At 34.8% G+C, this 21,629-nt stretch overlaps 1 protein-coding gene across 1 annotated transcript in view; it reads left to right on the top strand.

Annotated features, from left to right (window-relative positions):
* Positions 1-21,629, top strand: part of NK7.1 (homeobox protein NK7.1) — a 334,376-nt gene that overhangs the window by 68,134 nt on the left and 244,613 nt on the right. The gene's annotated exons all lie outside the window — the stretch shown is intronic.

Below are 21,629 nucleotides of genomic sequence, written 5' to 3'. Positions count from 1 at the left end.
CGTTTATATTATTGCAACCAATTCATGCAGTATAGATGCGTGGAAGGTAGTGCCTGTTTCCTTCACACCAACAATGCTATACTCAAGATTATATATCACTTCTGAGCAATATTTCTATTAAAATGAGCAATTATATCAGCGCTATGTAGAAGCTGCAGTAAATCGGGACATCGCCTACAAAAATCAGCGCTGATTCGGTTGTTTTGTAAGCAGTTGGTACTGCCTCTCTCCCTTACAATCCTGCTGAAACAGTGTTCTATTTTTTGCTGGGTAGCTGATGCGGTGAGAACCTGTTCTCAGAGCTCGACCACCGCCCATAGCACCGGAAGAAAGAGACCTCCCTCGGCAGACCAAGATCAGACAGCAGCCTTCTCAATTTCTAGGTATCAGTGATTGATATCACCTTGTCTCTTGACTGCATAAACCTACCCGACCCACATCCCATCTGACAAGCTCCAAAACATGCATTCTGAACGCATCAACCATTTCTTCATGTGTCGAAATTAAATTTATTTCTTAAGTACGGGAGTAAAATAAAAAGAAGTCACTCGATGCCAAGTCAGGTCTATGCGGTGGATGACCCACCAAGTCGATGTTTTGAGGGCTCCGAAATGTAGTTGTTTGAGCCGGTGGGTGGGAGCTCGAATTGTCCGAGGTGAAATGTGATCCATCTTCGGCGATTGGTTTTCCTGATTTCATGGAAGGCAACTGACATATAAATGGTTGTGTACCACTCCGAATTGACTATTCTGCGTTGTTCCCGTGTTTCGGCTGGAACATGTCCAGTTTTCCCGAAATACAGTAGACTGAATAGTCAAAGTGAGCCCGAATCAAATCGGGCTGCCACTTTAATCTATGCTGATATGCATAGATATGTTGTTGATAGTTGGTTTCCGTACCGATTTTGGATGACATTCACGAAATTCGTCATGCAATGAACTATACAGAAAAAAAATTCACGAAAACTTTTCCAATTAAAATCTTAATTGAGTTTTAAAAAATATTCAATCAAAAATTTAATTGATTCAAAAATCAATCACACAAATTAATAGTATCAATTAATTTTTTAATTGATACTATCATTTCTGTGATTGAAGACATGTCAATTAAAAAATAAATTGGATCAATTAATTTCGTGATTGATTGTGTGTACGACCTCAGTTGAATTCACCATACCATCAATAAACACTGGTCCTTGAACCAGCTTCACCACCAAAAGTTAAAATAAGTTCGTGGATGGAGTTAGTCCACGTCGAAAGATGTAAAAAATAATCGCATGAACTTGTTTACGATTTAATTCCATTCCATTCTCTCTTATCACTGAGTGTTGCCCGATTCTATGTTTAGCTCAATGATAAGGGACCTTCTTTTTATACCCGAGTTCAGATGGTGTTCATATTGCGGTGAAATAACATACACATAACACATGTGTTGTCAAATTGAGAACAGACGGGGTTAATCTGACAACGTTAAAATGACACCATGTCAAACCAACAACAAGCGTTCATGATCTGACAACGTAATGGTTACGAATTTATAAAGAAAATTAAAAAAGAAAACAGCTGCCGTGACTCGAACCTGTATTGTCTGAACCATACGCGTTAACAGACGCCTTAGCACATTGCACCACAGGCGCAGTTCCCATAACAACGTATAACGATTATTTTAAGACTTTTCATGGCCAAAGAAAAACGAATGCCGTTCATGAAATGGTGAACGCCCGTGGACGAAATAGTGGACATTCCGTTTTGATTTTTGGTGAACGTTTCCGTTTCATTTTGTTACCTTTCGTTCACGATTGTAGAATGCAATTTTTTCTATTAGTGTAGAGAAGCTTTAAAACACTCCAAAATGTCACCAGAACTACTGAGAAGAGTATATTGCATGGCTCAAAAACTTGTTGGTGTTTGATTGAAGCTGGGATTGAATTTTGGGGGAAAATTTGATTTTCGTTGCATGCACCCACTGTGCATTCTGTTAAACTATCCATCATAATAAATGTTCGCCCCATTTTAAATCGATTCGAATGAATTGGCATGGAAAAAAGTGCCCAGGCTGGATTCTTTCTCGTTTGTGTTTTTTTTTTGTTTGCAAAATATTAAAAACCAATGGACAGACAGACAGACAAATAAACTACGTACAAAAACGACAGATTGTTTAAAATGTGCCGCCTTTCCTGCGATTCATTCAATGATGGACAATATTTATCGCCAACTTAAATAAGAGGGGAAAATGAAAATAAGAAAATAAGATATTGACGTAATAATTGACAACATAAACGACTATTGTCTGCAATTCGACCGATTGTCCGTCCGCCATTGCGATGTATGCTAAAGGCAATTTCAATATAAGCCAAGGCAAACATTGAAATTTACTTGATTTTCAGCGGCCTTTTGTAACAGCACAGTGCTCGAAAAATATGAATCTGTGTGTTTGTACATAAGAACTGCCATTCGCTTATACCAATATAGAATAATGTTTAATAAAATGTTTTTTTTTGTTCTGGTTAACAAACATAACAACTATGACAGTCACAGAAATGGAAAATAACCTTAGCCGACAGGAATAAGTGAAATAATACAGTGAGGGACAAAGGAACATATCACAATATCAAATTTTCGGATTTCCACATCCTTAACTTTTATCTTTCCCAGCAAAAAAAGAGCTTCCAAAAAAGTAGTTTGGATCCCCAATTTGTGAACTGGAAGTAGTGCAAACTTGCATCATCTCCAATGAATTTTACATGGGTTTGTCATAGGACGGAACTGCTCCAGTTTTGGATCCTTTGCATTGCTTCAGAAGATATGCTTTGGAAGTCCATTTGGATGAAGAAATTTAAAAAAATTAAAAAAACAAAATTTTTTTCCAATTTCACTTTTTATTTTTATCACTATTTTTTGTTACACTTTTATTATCTTATTATCTAATTTTTACAATTTGAAAAACTTCTTCGCTTCCACCAGGGGTTGGCCTGGGTCTGTTGGCACCATAACAGAACGCTTTAGCACATTCAGCCACAACTCCATTGCACACGATGCATCAAAACGTCTATTCAAATTTTTGTGACATGAACCAAATATGACACCACTGCATGACATTCTAACTACTTCCTGAGATGTTCTTTATTATTATGAATGAAAACAAGGAACGCTGATTCAAATCTCACCAGCGGAGATGTTTTATTAAAGTTTTTTTCCAAAAAATTATTTTTTATATTATACATCGTTTTTATTTTGTTTTTTTTTTTCGGCATACATTTTTGTACAAATATTTGTACAAAAAAAAATAAATAAATAAAATAAAAATTATCGCAATTTGCAAAACCTTATCAAAAGAACTTCCATGGAAGTGAAAAAGCCAAACGACACAGTTTCAAATCCCACCGGCGATGATTTTTTTTATTCTTTTATTGATTTTTCTATTCTTTTTTTTTGCCAAATTTAATCCAAAACTAAAATTTTCACTTAAAACAGTCTAATTCCGTACTTTCTAAGACTTGTCCAAAAGGATTGCATCGGAAGTGGAATAACTCGATAGGGGATCCCCTCGATAGGGGATCTATTTATTTCTACAGAAAATTTTGGCAAAATTTTATTTCTATGAAGTTTTAGTCAAAATTTTATTTCTATAAAATTTTTTTGTCAAAATTTTAGTTCTATAGAAAATTTGGTCAAAATTTTATTTCTATAGAAAATTTGGTCAAAATTTTATTTCTATAGACAATTTTGTCAAAATTTTATTTCTATAGAAAATTTTGTCAACATCTTATTTCTATAGAAAATGTTGTCAAAATTTTATTTCTATAGAAAATTTTGTCAAAATTTTATTTCTATAGAAATTTTTGTCAAAATTTTATTTCTATAGACATTTTTGTCAAAATTTTATTCCTATAGAAATTTTTGTCAAAATTTTATTACTATAGAAAAGTCGTCAAAATTTAATAATCTCAACAATGTCAAGCTTTACAATCAGGGATGCCATTTTCGGCCGATCGGACCAAAATTGGCCCAAAAAATATTTAATTTTTAAATTTGATCCAAATTTTGTCGGACCAAATGGAATTTGGTTGATTTTGGTCCATTTTCATCAAATCGGTAATTTTTTCAAAATTTTCTACAAAAATAAAATTTTGACAAAATTTTTTGTAGAAATAAACTTTTGACAAAAATTTCTATAGAAATAATATTTTAACAAAATTTTCTATAGATATACAATTTTGCCAAAATTTTATACAGAAACAAACTTAAAAAAATTATGTAAAAAAATATGTAAAAAATTATGCAAAAATTTTGTATAGGAAGAAAATTTTGTAAAAATTTTATAGAGAAATAAAATTTTGCGATAATTTTCTAAATAAAAATATTTAACAAAGTTGTCTACAAAGATAAAATTTTAACAAAAATTATCAACATTTTCTATAGAAATAAAATTTTGACGATTTTTCTATAGTAATAAAATTTTGATAAAATTTTATAAAAATTTTCTATAGAAATAAAATTTTATTTCTGTAGAAAATTTTGTCAAAATTTTATTACTATAGAAAAATCGTCAAAATTTTATTTCTATAGAAAATTTTGATCAAATTTTATTTTTGTAGACAACTTTGTTAAAATTTTTTTCTATAGAGAGTTATCGTTAAATTTTATTTCTATATAAAATTTTTACAAAATTTTCTTCCTACATAAAATTTTTGCATAATTTTTTACATAATTTTTTTTTAAGTTTGTTTCTGTACAAAATTTTTGCAAAATTTTATATCTATAGAAAATTTTGTTAAAATATTATATTTATAGAAAATTTTGTCAAAATTTTATATCTATAGAAAATTTTGTTAAAAATTTATTTCTATAGAATATTTTGAAAAAAATTGCGATTTGATGAAAATCGACCAAAATCAACAAAATTCCATTTGGTCCGACAAAATTTGGACCAAATTTAAAAATTAACTATTTTTTGGGCCAATTTTGGTCCGATCGGACGAAAATGGCATCTTTGATCGTAAAGCTTGACATTGTTGAGATTATACGTACTCAGAACGTTTCGACAGACGAGGGCAATTTGTGTTGTTTATAGTAACTTCATCTAGCCACGGTTGCCAGATTTTGTCGAGAGATATTTTGCCATTAAAAATTCATATAATTATTGTATACATACCTATATAAAATTTAATTCTTTAATAAAAAAGAAAAACAAAATCATATTATCGAATTCTTTAATAGGTAAGGACTTTAAAAAGTCGGTCAGTTGCTAAACTGTTCCCCTAATCTGACAACACTGCATCTCGCCCAAAAAATCGAATTAAATCGGGGACATTTTCGTGTGATTATATCTTACAAATTTCGACGTGGATTAACTTAATGGTGAATTCAACCGAGGACGTAGTTAGAGTGATCCAAACCGGTGGACCGGTTTTTCGTTTTGCACCGATTTTCGGTTTTTCATAAAATCCAAATTTGGACCGGTAGAACCGGTGTTTTTAATATCATAAAACCGGGTTTGGGTTTTTTATTTTCAATGTAAACTGAAATAAGAAAACCCCCCGAATGTATTTCGCACAATCATTGCTCACTTCCAACTCGTTTCTGAACACTTCCAACATAGTATTTGTCCAAGATTTCAAATAAAATACGTTGGTTTTCTAAAGAAATCTCAGAGATATGTCAATGAAATAGAAGCAACTTAAATTTTGAGCAGTCAAAACATCGATTTTATGGATCATCTGCCGTATACTCCTGACTAGGCACCAAACGACTTCATTTTATTTCCATGCGTAAAAATTAAACTGAGAGGTCAACGTGTTTCGACACCTGAAGAAGCGGTTGGTGCATTCAGAGTGCATGTTTGGAGATGCCTCAGTCAGAGTGCCAAATATGCTGCCACAATTGGTTCGAAGGCATGCAAAAGTGTAGAGATCCTAATGGGAATATTTTGAAAAACAATAAAACTATTTTCGATGATTTCTTTTTCTTGTTCTCTAATCCCGAAATGCAAAGAGCAACCCTTGTAGAGAAGCTTTGAACCGCTTTGAATTTTACTAAGAGCTGATCATTTGCTGTCGAGAAGCTTTTTGATGTCCGATCGAAAGTGGGATTGACACGATGACCCTTTGCATGCAAAGTGGGTATGCTAACAATTGTACCGCGGTGGCTTCCAAAAACCGTTTCCGAATTTGGTTTCCTCCGATGAGGGACCACTCCAGTTGAGCAGTTTGTGAATAAACCAAATGATCAGGTTGACTTGCAAAAGAGGTTAGCTTGCAAAAGAGGTTAGCACCTTCGATTGAGACCCAGAACTGCAGTGAGTCCATGGTAATGGTGCGAGCCGCCGTACCAGCTGATGGTCGCTAGTATTCATCGACCATGGAGTCAAAATAAATGCGGGATATTATCGGGAACATTCCAATAGAATATCCATAGAAAAAATCATGAACGTCGTTCTCATTTCAAAACTATCCGTTCCGGGATAATAAGGTCAAAGAAAAACGAAAGCCGTTCGTGTAATCGTGAACGTCGGTGAACGAAATCGTGAACATTCTGTTTTGATTTTTCGTGAGCGTTTCGGTTTCATTTTGTTACCGTCCGTTCACGATTTTGAAACGTAATTTTTTTTTCCTTTTGTATTAGTGAAAGAATGTCTTAAAAATGAGGTTCCCCGCTTCATTTCTACCACTCAATGGACACCTAAATCTCTCCTAAAAACCACTTCTATTCAAATGCACTGTTTAGAGCTTCAGATTCAAAGGAAAAAAATCAATTAAATCTCCAACCAGTTATTGCAAAAAGAAAACCCACCGCCAATTCTACAACTCACTTTACAAGTGGCAAAAACATGAATTTTTCATTAGTTAATTTAAATGTTTCTTTAGCATTCAGAAAATTGATATCAATTCAGTTTTTTTCTTAGGTTTTTGCGTGAGCTGAAAAGAATTGGTACCACATGGAATAAGAAAAAGAGACATAAAAGTGAAACTGGAACTGGAACTAATCAAAATCAACAAAGTGACACTAATAGTTATACTCTACAGTGACACCAAATCCCCACCAGACAACTTATAAATGATATTGAGAAATGACAATAAATCAAAAATGGTTTGAAAAACATGACATGAGAATGAATTGGAAATTTGACTCACAATTTATTCGATTTCAGACGCAGTCGTACTAAATTATTAAAAAATACAATTAAGATAGAAATCATTAATAAAGAGATTAATACAGGGTATCTGATATGTATTGCCAACAACTTCAAGTTGCTACCATTTCTAAACCGCCTGCATGACAGTTGACAAATTTATTCCAGTGATAGTTCATTATATTGTTTCTAGGCATCCAAAAGCATGTTGATATTTGCTTTCAGAAATAAAGATTGGAAAACTACAATTGGCTATCTTTAGAGGCATCCAGCTTACAAATGTTAATACATTTTTATGCCCACCACCATAGAATGGTGATGTCATTCCGTTTGTAACACATCGAAATATCGATTTCCGACTATATAAAGTATATATATCATCAGGGAGAAATTCTAAGACGATATAACAATGTCTGCCTGTCCGTCTGTCTGTCTGGATGTCTGTTATAATCACGCTACAACCTTCCCTGTTTTGGTATATCCCCCATATAAACCGACCCCCCGATTTGGGGTCTTGGGCTTCTAGAAACCGTATTTTCTATACCATTTGCCTCAAATTGGAAATCTATAGGTATTTTAGGACCAAAAATAAGTGTGTCGAAAATGAGGTGTATCGATCCATGTTTTGGTATAGCCTCCATATAATCTGATGCAATCTGATGTAGATGAATAAAACTGTAACAGGACCAGAAATGATTCGAAACATATCGCAAGATTGGATGTAACACATACTGAAAAATGAGTTTGGTCTAAGTTCTAAAAAGTTCTAAAAGATCAACGATGGAACAAAAAAGTTCGACTGGAAAAGCCAAAGATTTCGCCTGCAAGAAAGTGGCCAGTTCGCGAATTTAGTTTTCTCAGCTGAAAATTTACACCTTCGATTGACAGCCAGAACTCAAGCGCCGCCGAAGGTAGTGGTAAGGACCGCCGTTACAGTCGATGGTTGCTCCCCTTGCATATAAATCGACCATGGATTTAAAATAAATGTCGAATATTATCGGGAAAATGTAAAAAAGACAGTAGTGGGCACAGCACGCGTCAACCAAGAATGACTTCAAAAAGGAAGTTCATAGCTTCATTTCTACCAAACAACGGCCATCAAATTCTCCGGATCTTAATCCGTTGGTCTTTGCGCCTGGGGCATCTCAAGAAGACGCTCTGGCGGGAAGGAACAATGGCGCCGACAATGGACAAATAATCGACCGTTGAAGGCTAGAATTTATGACAAAGATGTCCAATTCGAACAAATCTCATCTGATTCTATTTTCGATGTTTTTGCTTTTGAACAATAAAGAAAAAAGGAAAGGAATGTGGCGCTTTATTTTGTTGATCCGCTTCTTCTCAGGTCGAGTTCGAAGAGATGCTATCTCGGTCCATACAAATCGTCCGCCAATTTTGCTTCTTGCGAATCCGATTTTCCTAAAATGGGAAGTATAAGTACTTTGAATCAATAAATAGGTATGTCGTATACATAAACCGACACATGGGTATCGACCCACGTTTTTGTACTGCCCCTATATGCAGCAATTTCCTGATTTGACATCTCTGTTTTCAAGACACCGCAAGTTTTTTTTTTTTGAAATGGCTGAAATTGGAATCTATACAAATAAAAAAACATTAAAATCGAGCCAGTGATATTTTTTTATCGATATAATCGCAGTGAAGATATTCGTTCATAGTACGAATCATTTCGTTGATTAACAGAAATTTCATTATAATAACGAAAAATGTAGTTATATTCACGAATTTTTTCATATGTTCAAATGTAATACAACGTTTTTTTTTACCAGTGTAGGTATATTTTCAGATACAAATGCATGTACCGAATATTAATAAATCTCAACAAACGTACAAATTCATAAATACAATGATTGGGTTCGTTGTATTAACAAACTTTTGCGTTGTATTAACGAATGCTAGTCAATGAATATGAATCGTTGATATTACGACTGGTTTTTTTTACTTTATTGCCCATCTTTTGGTGGTTGTTATAAGGAAATATTGATATGAAAATAAATCTTTGTATTTACGATAAAATAATTAATTGTCATATTCATAATAAAAAAATATTTATTTTCTTCTTTTTCAGGTTCGTATCTTTAACGTTCTTACAGTAAGTAAATCTATAATTTATTTAAAAGGATTAAAAATAAATTATTAATTATATTACTCATACTATATTTATAGATAAAAAAACAATTTTTTGTTTAGGCCTTATAAATAATAATCACTTTGACCACTTTCCTAGTGAAATTATGAATGATTTTCTCCATATATATTATAGAACAGAATATTTTTCTGTTGTATACATTAAAACAAAAAAATGACCTTTTTTTGGGGACACGCAGAGAAAAATCACTTACTATATTGAATTTTCTGCGAATATTTTTGTTTTAAGAGGTACTACATGCATCAAGTTTGTTTCGATCCTATTACGATGGAAAGAATAAAAACATATCACTTGTTATACAAATTCCAGCGAATGCAATGTTATTGCTAAACAAAAACATTGGCATAAATTTAAATTAAATCCCAAGCTTCGCCACGAATGTCTTGTTTTGAAATATATTACTGACATTTAAGCACGTCATAAATTTCATAATTCAAAATATAATTCTCTTTACTCTTTTAATCCCCAAGGACCAAAAAAGGAAGCATGTGTTTATGAATTAATACAACTCTTCTTTTGAAATAAACTTCATCTCATATATCTTTTATGTCAATGGAACATAATACAGTCTGGCGGATATACAATTAAATAGCCAGAATATCTTGTAAACTCATATAATGCGCGCATGTGTATTTCAGCATGATTGTTTTCTTGGGAAATCAAAAAAAAAAAAAAAGAATTATTTTGTTTGGAAATACATATGGAGGCGTTGATGATCCGCGACGATTGTCCCTTCATTCGTGGACAAGTGATAAAATTACAAAACCAGTATATACAGTAGTAAGTTCGGCCGGGCCGAATCTTAAATACCCACCACCATGAATCAAATATAATAGTTTCCTTTGAAAATTTCAGGGGGGTTTGCTGACAGATATTTTCCCAAGCAGATCACTTAAACCAGTACGCTTCGCGAACATAAATGTATAGATTTTACCCATGAAGACTAGATCAGATTCTGGATTTATAAGAACTATTTTCTGTTTGAGTTTCAGATGAATCATAAACATCTCTTGTAGATGTGTAAGAAAATGATGAAATAACGCCTTGATTTGAAATCTAAAATCTGTAGATTTTTAACCCCATTATTCAAATGAGTACGAGAAGTAAAATCTGGAAATTTTACATTCAATTTTAAGAAATTTCCATGACCAGTGCACCTTCGCACCAGCAAAAAGAGCGTCGCCAAAAAAGTTGTGAAAATGTTCGTTTTGGATCCGGAAGTGGTGCAAAATTGGCGCAGAAGCGATGAATTTCACATGGACTTGTCACGCTCAAAAAGCAGTTTACTTGTATCCAAAGATTTTGACCTTCCCTTAAGGATTTTGGTATTGATTCTGAGCCAAAGATGCGGCTTCTTTAAAATAATGAAATTTTTTTAGCGACCTATCTGCCTTTAAATCTAAGACCAATAAAATTAAAATTAGGATACAAATCTCATTTATTAAATTTTCATTCGCTTTTCTCGGTTTATTAATAAAGGTACTCACGTACAAACAAATGCTAGTTTAAAAATCCAAATTATAACGGATACTTTAAAGTAAAAAATGTTTTCTTAATTCCAAAAATAAAACCAAAGACGCTAAATCCTCAAAATAAGTCTAAGCCAATATTTGTAGTGTTTTTATCTTAAATCTAAAGTTTCAATATTTCAGTTAATTTAAAGACAATTTGTTTAAATCAAAAATGTGTTTCTTTACTTTAAGGGAAATTAGCTTTAGTTCAAAGACATGCGACTTTAACGCAAATTTACAAAATTTGTATCCTAAATTTAATGACAAAAATTTTTGAAGCAAAGATTATAAACTATATTATAATTGAAATTTCGTTATTGTAAAGGAATTTGTCGTTAATAATTTGTAAATTGCACATCCTAACATTTAAGTTGCGTAATCTTTAATATTACGTAAATATTTTTTACGTAAATAACAGCGAATTCCCGTGAAATCCCGGGATCCCAACCCCTAGCTGTGAGACAAACGGTTTAGTAATTGTAGAAACCTGAAGTTGGTAACGAATTTGAAGTTTACAAAAGTAGACTTTGAATTTCTTGACAAAAAGTTAATTAGTGGAACAGGCGATTTTCTAGTGTTGTAACCCTAAACTACATTACCCTGAAGCCCTAAAGAGGGGTTCGAAAATCCAATGCCTTTGGAATGTAACTTTTGCTGGTTTTCTATTACTTCTAAAATTTAAACCACGGAATAGTTCGTTTGATATACACGCAAAGAAAAAAAAAACGTTTGGAAAACGTGTACCGAAAATGTTTTTCTTTTGTTAGAGTTTTTTGAAATTTTTTCGAAAATTTTAAAATTTTCTCACCAAAAAAAATCGTTTGTTACAAAATTTTTATTTTTTCAATAAAAAACATTATTTTTGAAACAACAACAGAGTCCATTTCTTTTATATCAAACCCTATCATTTTCTGACTTTAAGTCTTTAATAAGACACCTTTTACAGTTTCATAGTACAGTGAAACCTCTCAAATTTGGACACTCTGAAAACCGGACACCTCCCAAACTTGGACAGTTGTCTAGGGACGTTTGATATATTAACACATTAAAATTAACCTCTCATAAGTGGACACCTTCCAAATGTGGACAAAATTTAGGGAACCGTTAGTGTCCATCTTTCAGAGGTTTCACTGTAAATATTTTAATATAGTAGTATGTAATGTTGAACACCTTTTCGGAATCTTCCGAACATATCTGGAATAAATGTAAAATTGATGTTCGGTCGAAGTAGGGATAGAACCCAGGACCCCTGGTATGTAAGGCCGACGTAGAAACTACTGCTCCACGGTGCCCAACTAAATGTATGTTTCTGTTAAATAAAGTTTGTTTAATTGGATCGCGGGCGCCGCAAGCTATGCTATATAAATATAACTTATATGGGTATTTGTCTATTGATGACAATAACAAGTACATAGCAAACCTCTGCAACGAAGCAACTAGTTCAAGCACACGCCACACAATTCGAGTAATAATTTCATTGTCCATTTCTCAAACGAGTAAAATATAAACCTTGCAAATTGTGAAACAGAACAAATAGAACCCAATAAAGCAAGCACCAAACAATGTTCTGAAGTATTCGAATGTAATCGGAATTCCAATTCCATTCGTTTTATAATTTCCATTGCTGTGCAGATGAAGTTATTTCGTTCTCTCAACTATAAGAGTATGCTACACACACACTCCATTCTAGAGGTGTGAGCGTGACACGAAATTCTCGTGACACGCGTGATTCACACGTGAATCACGTGAGTCGTGAACAAAATCCAAAGCAAGTCTCGTGAATGTGCGTGAATGAGACTAAAATAAATATGTCGTGCGTGAGCGTGCGTGAGCGTGCGTGAGAAATAAAATCGGTTCGTGAATGTGCGTGAATAAAATTTCTGCGTAGTCACGCTCACGAAAAAATCAAGATTTAATTCATACTCGTATGTTAAATGAAATTAATTTAGCTCTCGAACTATATTCTATTTTTGAAGTTTGTTACCTTTGCTGATTTCCGTTTGGAAAATGTCGTGAGGCTCGTGAATTTGTCGTGAATCACGAGAATTGTCGTGAATCGTGCGTGAACGTGAGTCCTTAAAAGTAGTTCGTGCGTGAGCGTGCGTGAGTACTGGTTTTCATTTCGTGAATGTGCGTGAGTGGGATTGGCTACAACATGTATCGTGCGTGAGCGTGCGTGAATAAACATTTTGCTTCGTGAATGTGCGTGAGTGTGAGTGAAATTTCAGTCCCGCGCACACCTCTACTACATTCTTATTTTGTTTGTTGTCGGCAAATACAATAAAAGGCACAGACCCGCTCACAGCCTGCATTCACTGACTTCTGCCAATCAACTGATCGACGATTATGTTTATTTTTCGGTTGATAGTTACTTCGTGTCGCATACGAAGTTTCGCCTTTGCTAAAGCAAAATATTCTATCTTCACTACAAATGTTACATTTTACTGGTATCGTGACGATTACAAGAGAACCAAAATATTGAAAAGAACTGTACAACGATTCCTTTTGAATGTCATGGCTCTGCAATGCTTGACACTGTAATTGCTTTACAGTGTTTCTGTTCTATTCATTAATCGAAGCATTCGTGGAGTGTATTGCCTTCACTAGAACATCGATTATTTCGAATAGGCTTGTGCAGGCCTTTGGTACATAGCTCAGTGGATAGTGTGGTGGCTTACAAATTGCATGGCCCGCGGTTCGATTCTCCGTCCAGGCAAAAGGTAAAATTTAAAAAATTTATAAAATCGAATAATTTCTTCTACATTGTTTGTATTACAGAAAAAGGTGCTAAGAACTAAAAAACTTCGTGGAAGTGAGAAAGATGTGAGAGAAAATGCAAAAGAAAAGATTGTTTTTTTATATCCTGCGCCACACTGTGGAACAGGGTATTATAAGTTAGTGAATATGTTTGTAACACCCAGAAGGAGACGAGATAGACACATGGTGTCTTTGGCAATAATGCTCAGGGTGGGTCCCTGAGTCGATATAACCATATCCGTCTGTCCGTCTGTCCGTCCGTCCGTCCGTCCGTCTGTCTGTGAACACATTTTTGTGATCAAAGTCTAGGTCGCAATTTAAGTCCAATCGCCTTCAAATTTGGCACATGTTCCTAATTTGGGTCAGAATAGATTTTGGAAGAAATCGGTTCAAATTTAGATATAGCTCCCATATATATCTTTCGCCCGATATGCACTAATATGGACCCAGCAGCCAGAGTTTTATACCGATTTGCTTGAAATTTTGTACAAATATAACACTTAGTCGTATAGTCAAGTGTGCAAAATTTGATTGAAATAGGTTCAGATTTGGTATAGCTCCCATATATATCTTTGGACTTATATGGCCCCAGAAGCCAGATTTTTGGCCGAATTTGGTTGAAATTTTATACTAGGAGTACAATTAGTAGTATAGTCAAGTGTGCAAAATTTGATTGAAATCGGTTCAGATTTAGATATAGCTCCCATATATATCTTTCGCCCGATATGGACTAATATGGTCCTAAAAGCCAGAGTTTTGGCCCAATTTGGTTGAAATTTTGCACAGAGAATAGATTTAGTATTGTAGCTATGCGTGCCAAATTTTGTTGAAATCGATTCAGATTTAGATATAGCTCCCATATATATCTTTCGCCCGATTTACACTCATATGACCACAGAGCCCAATTTTTAACTCCGATTTAGTTGAAATTTTGCATAGGGAGTGGAATTAGCATTGTAGCTATGCGTGCCAAATTTCGTTGAAATCGGTTCAGATTTAGATATAGCACCCATATATAGCTTTCAGCCGATTTACACTCATATGACCACAGAGGCCAATTTTGTGCTCCGATTTAGTTGAATTTTTGCACAGGGAGTAGAATTAGCATTATGCGTACCAAATTTGGTTGAAATCGGATCAGATTTAGATATATCTCCCATATATATGTTTTTCTGATTTCGACAAAAATGGTCAAAATACCAACATTTTAATTGTAAAATCGCCACTGCTTAGTCGAAAAGTTGTAAAAATGACTCTAATTTTCCTAAACTTCTAATACATATATATCGAGCGATAAGTCATAAATAAACTTTTGCGAAGTTTCCTTAAAATTGCTTCAGATTTAAATGGTTCCCATATTTATACCCTGCGCCACACTGTGGAACAGGGTATTATAAGTTAGTGCATATGTTTGTAACACCCAGAAGGAGACGAGATAGACACATGGTGTCTTTGGCAATAATGCTCAGGGTGGGTCCCTGAGTCGATATAACCATGTCCGTCTGTCCGTCCGTCCGTCTGTCTGTGAACACATTTTTGTGATCAAAGTCTAGGTCGCAATTTAAGTCCAATCGCCTTAAAATTTGGCACATGTTCCTAATTTGGGTCAGAATAGAACCCTATTGATTTTGAAAGAAATCAGTTCAGATTTAGATATAGCTCCCATATATATCTTTCGCCCGATATGCACTAATATGGACCTAGCAGCCAGAGCTTTATACCGATTTGCTTGAAATTTTGTACAAACATAACACTTAGTCGTATAGTCAAGTGTGCAAAATTTGATTGAAATCGGTTCAGATTTAGATATAGCTCCCATATATATCTTTCGCCCGATATGGACTAATATGGTCCTAAAAGCCAGAGTTTTGGCCCAATTTGGTTGAAATTTTGCTCAGGGAGTAGATTTAGCATTGTAGCTATGCGTGCCAAATTTGGTTGAAATCGATTCAGATTTAGATATAGCTCCCATATATATCTTTCGCCCGATATGGACTAATATGGTCCTAGAAGTCAGAGTTTTGGCCCAATTTGTTTGAAATTTTGCACTAGGAGTACAATTAGTAGTGCAGTTAAGTGTGCAAAATTTGATTGAAATCGGGTCAGATTTAGATATAGCTCCCATATATATCTTTCGCCCGATATGGACTAATATGGTTCTAATAGCCAGAGTTTTGGCCCAATTTGGTTGAAATTTCGCACAGGGAGTAGATTTAGCACTGTAGCTATGTGTGCCAAATTTGATTGAAATCGGTTCAGATTTATATATAGCTCACATATATAGCTTTCGAAAATTTAGATCTACAAAATGGTGCAGGGTATAATATAGTCGGCCCCGCCCGACTTTAGACTTTCCTTACTTGTTTTTTACTAAAATTGTGTTCCACCCTAGTGCATTAGCCAACTTAAATTTTGAGTCTATAGATTTTGTAAAAGTCTATCAAATTCTGTCCAAATCGAGTGATATTTAAATGTATGTATTTGGGACAAACCTTTATATATAGCACCCAACACATTTGACGGATGTGAAAATTTAGATCTACAAAGTGGTGTAGGGTATAATATAGTCGGCCCCGCCCGACTTTAGACTTTCCTTACTTGTTTTTTTTTTTTTGAGTTAGTCTTTATGAAATTGTTTTTACATACTGGAAAAGAATAAACGTTTATCACAAAAAGTATATACTTTTCTTCCAAATAAACTTCCTTAAAGCAAAAAGCAAATGAGAAACGAACTTTGTCTAAAATTTCGTTTGGGAGGAAAGAATTGTTTTTTTTGCGTGTAGAAGTCAAATATGACCCTTTTGTTTCCTTTACTTTTTACCAATTTTGAATTCAAAAATCCATAATAACATCATCACGCAATCAACAAAGGGCATGCATCGGAAATGGATTTCTTTCTAAACTGAAACTCTAAGTTTTAACAAGCATTAATATTAAGTATTCGCAAAATTTTAAAGTAAACCAGATTATAGCTTTATATTAAAATGTTCCATTACTCTAAATAAGCCCTTGAGGATGGAAGGGTGGCGTACGTAACACGCAAGTAACAAAAAATATGCATATTTGCCTTACAACTAAAACTGCACTTAAGTGAAATAGCAATTAACTCACATGGCATCAGCCAAACAACAACGCAAAAAAAAACTCGAAATAAAACCCCTTACATATTCGCACTCTGTGAAACCACAACACTTTCGTTATTTAAATGGGAACACTAAAAGAAAAGATTTCGTTACGTCAGGAACGGGAGCCACCGTGGTGCAATGGTTAGCATGCCCGCCTTGCATACACAAGGTCGTGGGTTCGATTCCTGCTTCGACCGAACACCAAAAAGTTTTTCAGCGGTGGATTATCCCACCTCAGTAATGCTGGTGACATTTCTGAGGGTTTCAAAGCTTCTCTAAGTGGTTCCACTGCAATGTGGAACGCCGTTCGGACTCGGCTATAAAAAGAAGGTCCCTTGTCATTGAGCTTAACATGGAATCGGGCAGCACTCAGTGATAAGAGAGAAGTTCACCAATGTGGTATCACAATGGACTGAATAGTCTAAGTGAGCCTGATACTTCTGGCTGCCACCTAACCTAACCTAACCTAACCTATGTCAGGAACGGAATTTTAGACCATCATCTTAAAAAAATGTGCTGTAAAATCAACTTAAAGGGTGATACGGTCAAAATTTGGTCAATATAAACTTGACGTATTTCTTTCAATTTTTCGTTTAAAAACCCTGAACACCCCTCATTTTGAATGTGTGTGTGTGTAGAATGTTGCTCCTATTTTGATTTTGGAATTCACTCTTCAGTTGTCAAAATGCCGTCCAAGCAAGAAGAGCAGCGTATCAAAATTTTGCTCGCGCATCGCGAAAATCGGAGCTACTCGTACGCAAAGCTGGCAAAATCGCTAAAAGTTGCCAAATCAACCGTTATAAATGTAATTAAAGTGTTTGGGGAACGTTTGTCGACAGCCAGGAAGTCTGGATCGGGGGAAAACCGGAAGCCGCTGAGACGACAAAGAGAGTTGCCGGTAGTTTCAAGCGAAACCGTAACCTCTCTCTCCGAGATGCCGCAAATAAGCTGGGTGTATCGTCTACAACCGTGCATCGAGCCAAAAACGAGCCGGACTATCGACTTACAAGAAGGTAGTGACTCCAAATCGCGATGATAAACAAAATACGACGGCCAAAGCGCGATCCCGGAGGCTGACGAAGTTTGACTGCGTGGTAATGGACGACGAAACCTACGTCAAAGCCGACTACAAGCAGCTTCCGGGACAGGAGTTTTATACGGCAAAAGAAAGGGGAAAGGTAGCAGATATTTTCAAGCACATAAAACTGTCAAATTTCGCAAAGAAATATCTGGTTTGGCAAGCCATCTGTACCTGTGGCTTGAAAAGCAGCACTTTCATAGCTTCCGGGACTGTCAACCAAGAAATTTACGTGAAAGAATGTTTAAATAAACGTCTGCTGCCTTTCCTGAAGAAACACGGTTGTTCCGTACTGTTTTGGCCGGATTTGGCATCTTGCCATTACGGTAAAAAGGCCATGGAGTGGTACGCCGCCAACAACGTGCAGGTGGTTCCCAAGGACAAGAACCCTCCCAACACGCCAGAGCTCCGCCCAATTGAGAAATACTAGGCTATTGCCAAGCGGAACCTAAAGAAGATCAAAAAACTGCTAAGGACGAGCAGCAGTTCAAGGCAAACTGGCTTTCTGCGGCAAAGAAGGTGGACAAGGTGGCTGTACAAAATCTGATGGCAGGTGTCAAGCGTGAGGCCCGGCAATTCGTATTTGGAAAGGCGAAAGCCTAACTGAATATTTTTCCTGAATTTTATACTAATTGAACTTGAAAAAGAAATTTAATTTGATTTTTTAAATAAACGATTTCACCGATTTACACGCGTTTTCTCTTGACCAAATTTTGACCGTATCACCCTTTATATAGATAAGAGATAATCATTATGCAGTTTGTCATATATTCGAAATTATTTGCTCTTAGTCATTTATTACTAAAGAAAATTTTGTTAGTCCAAAATTGAGTTTTTGAGAAAAGTATTTTTTTTCTTTGTGTACAGAAGCAGAAAATGAGGACTCAGTTTCAAATGCCATTTCTCTAACTACTTGTTAAGAATACCACCAACAGACGTTAAGGGCAGAATTAAAATTTCGACAGAATGCATTAAGAATGACTAGTAAAATGGGTGTTATATGAGGATGAAAGAAAAAAAAACGAAATAAAATAAAAATAAAACAGCACAAGTGAAGTGTTGTGAAAAAGTTCGCACACGCAAAATGCAAATCACATCAGACGCCACAATGGCATTAAAACGGGAGCAGGGTTAACATGCAATTCTTGGCCCTTTCGACATTTAAACGAGTTGCACTAAGCTAAATAAAGCATACACAAGGCGCGTTTGCAACAGCCATAATAAAGCTTAAAGGACCTTAAATGTATTCCATTTGCATATTAACTGAAAATATTGTAAATGTAGTTATCGTAAAACTTCTCCACTCACTGCTTCTCTTTCACTCTCTCTCTCTTACTCGCTTTCTAATATGTATGTGTATTATTTGAATCGAGTCAATTTGCACATGGAGAAAAATTAATTTTGAAATGATATTTTCATCTTCACTGAAAAAAAATAATTATTCGAAACCTACACCGAAAAAAATATTGTCGGGAGGCCAAAGATTTGAAATGATATTTTCATCTTCACTGAAAAAAATAATTATTCGAAAAAATATTGTCGGGAGGCCAAAGATTTGATGTCCTTCATATATTCGAATTTTGCTTAGCAAAAAGACACATTTCTCTGATTTAAAGTTTTTTCTTTGTCAAAAAGTCGATCAACTTTTCAATAAAGTCGTTTTCTCCTTAGAATAAGTGATTAGACTTAAAAATGGGTATCTTTACATGAAAGAACATTTTGTTGGGCTAGGGTCAACTTGGCTTTAAAAACTTTGAAAAATTCTTCAAAATTAATGAAATCATCTTTGAATTTGTTGACTTTTTGCAACTTGACTACAAAGCAAAAAAAGTCCTCAAAAATAGGAGATCGTTTTCAACACTTTATTTTAAAGACGTATTTTAAGGTATTGTAAACATGTGCTTAAAGGACTTTGATGGCACTTGAAAAGAAAAACCCAATTAATTAAAATTTGTTTCCTAGAATTAAGTACACGGAAAAAAAATATTACCAAAATATTTTCAATTAAAAAGTTTATTGAAGTTGAAAATTTTTTCAATGATAGAAACATTATGTTAATTAAGTCAATGATTGTAAATTGTACAAATCTTTAATTAAAAAATTAATTGATACAATTAACTTTTCAATCAAACTCGGAAGGCTCAGTCAGTTAAAACAAGTATATACGGCCGTAAGTTCGGCCAGGTTGAATTTTATGTACCTCCCACCATGGATTGAGTAGAAACTTCTACTAAAGACTGTCATCCACAATCGAATTACTTGGGTTGTGGTAATACTAGCCGATGGCAAGGTATCATAAAACTTTTTTCCCTGCGAGCATCCTTTTGAGGTCTGAGAACAAGAAAAAGTCGCTGTGGGCGAGATCTGGGGAATACGGTGGGTGGGAAAGCAATTCGACGCTCAATTCATGAATTTTTGCAATCGTTCTCAATGACTTGTGGCACGGTGCGTTGTCTTGGTGGAACAACACCTTTTTTCTTCTTCATATGTGGCCGTTTTGCCGCGATTTCGACCTTCAAACGCTCCAATAATGCCATATAATAGTCACTGTTGATGGTTTTTCCCTTCTCAAGATAATCGATAAAAATTATTCCATGAGCATCCCAAAAAAAACAGAGGCCATTACTTTGCCAGCAGACTTTTGAGTCTTTCCACGCTTCGGAGACGGTTCACCGGTCGCTGTCTACTCAGCCGACTGTCGATTGGACTCAGGAGTGTAGTGATGGAGCCATGTTTCATCCATTGTCACATATCGACGGAAAAACTCGGGTGTAATACGAGTTAACAGCTGCAAACACCGTTCAGAATCATCAACACGTTGTTGTTTTTGGTCAAATGTGAGCTCGCGCGGCACCCATTTTGCACAGAGCTTCCGCATATCCAAATATTGATGAATGATATGAGCAACACGTTCCTTTGATATCTTTAAGGCCTCTGCTATCTCGATCAACTTCAAGCCAAGTTTTTGCTTCCACCGTATTTTTTCCCTTCAGAAAACAGTATTTTATCAAAACACGAAATTCCTTTTTTTCCATTTTTTTCACGGTTGTGTCAGACCGGGGACTTATCAGCCAACCTGTTAGGGAAGTGTATAAATAATTACCTCCGGATATGAAGTATTGAGCGGTATTTTTGTGTGATTGGATATAGGTTTATCTGGGGAATGGTTGTTGGCGGCCATATACTAACACAATGTAACAAATTTCAACCGAATCGGATGAATTTTGCTCCTCCAAGAGGCTCCGCATATCAAATCTGGGGATCGGTTTATATGGGGACTATAAATAATTATGGACCGATATGGACAAATCTTTACATGGTTGTTAAAGACCACACGGATGAAAAAGACTGTTTTTCATATGTTTGGCTATAAACATTATATGTTTGGAACACAAATTTTTAAACACAATATTTTTGAGTGCAAGCATATAATGTTCATAAACTAGCATAACATGTTTGGGACATATATGTTAATATGTTGGAACATATTATGTTTGGGACATAAAATGTTTGTAAATATAATATGCTTGGATGCAAACATATATTAATTTAGAAATAGCCTATAAACATATATGTGTTTAGTAGCTTGGAGCGCTATTTAACAGGGAGCGATATTGAATTAAGTTGGTGGTTGTTGCTTGTTATTACAAAATTAACATTTTATTTTTCCTTGGGCAATTGATCAGCTACTTCTTTGATCCTTACAAACTGTGTGGTCCGCTGTTCGAATCCCCGTCCGGCAAAAGGTAAAATTAAAATAAAAAAATCATACAATTGAATAATTTCTTCTACAATGTTTGTATTACAGAAAAAGGTGCTAAGAACTAAAAAATCTCGTGGAAGTGAGAAAGATGTCG

Source organism: Haematobia irritans, chromosome 1 (genome assembly GCF_050003625.1).
Source record: "Haematobia irritans isolate KBUSLIRL chromosome 1, ASM5000362v1, whole genome shotgun sequence".
NCBI lineage: Eukaryota > Metazoa > Arthropoda > Insecta > Diptera > Muscidae > Haematobia > Haematobia irritans.
The sequence above is the reverse complement of the archived record's forward strand: the minus strand, read 5'-3'. Positions and strand labels throughout refer to the sequence as shown.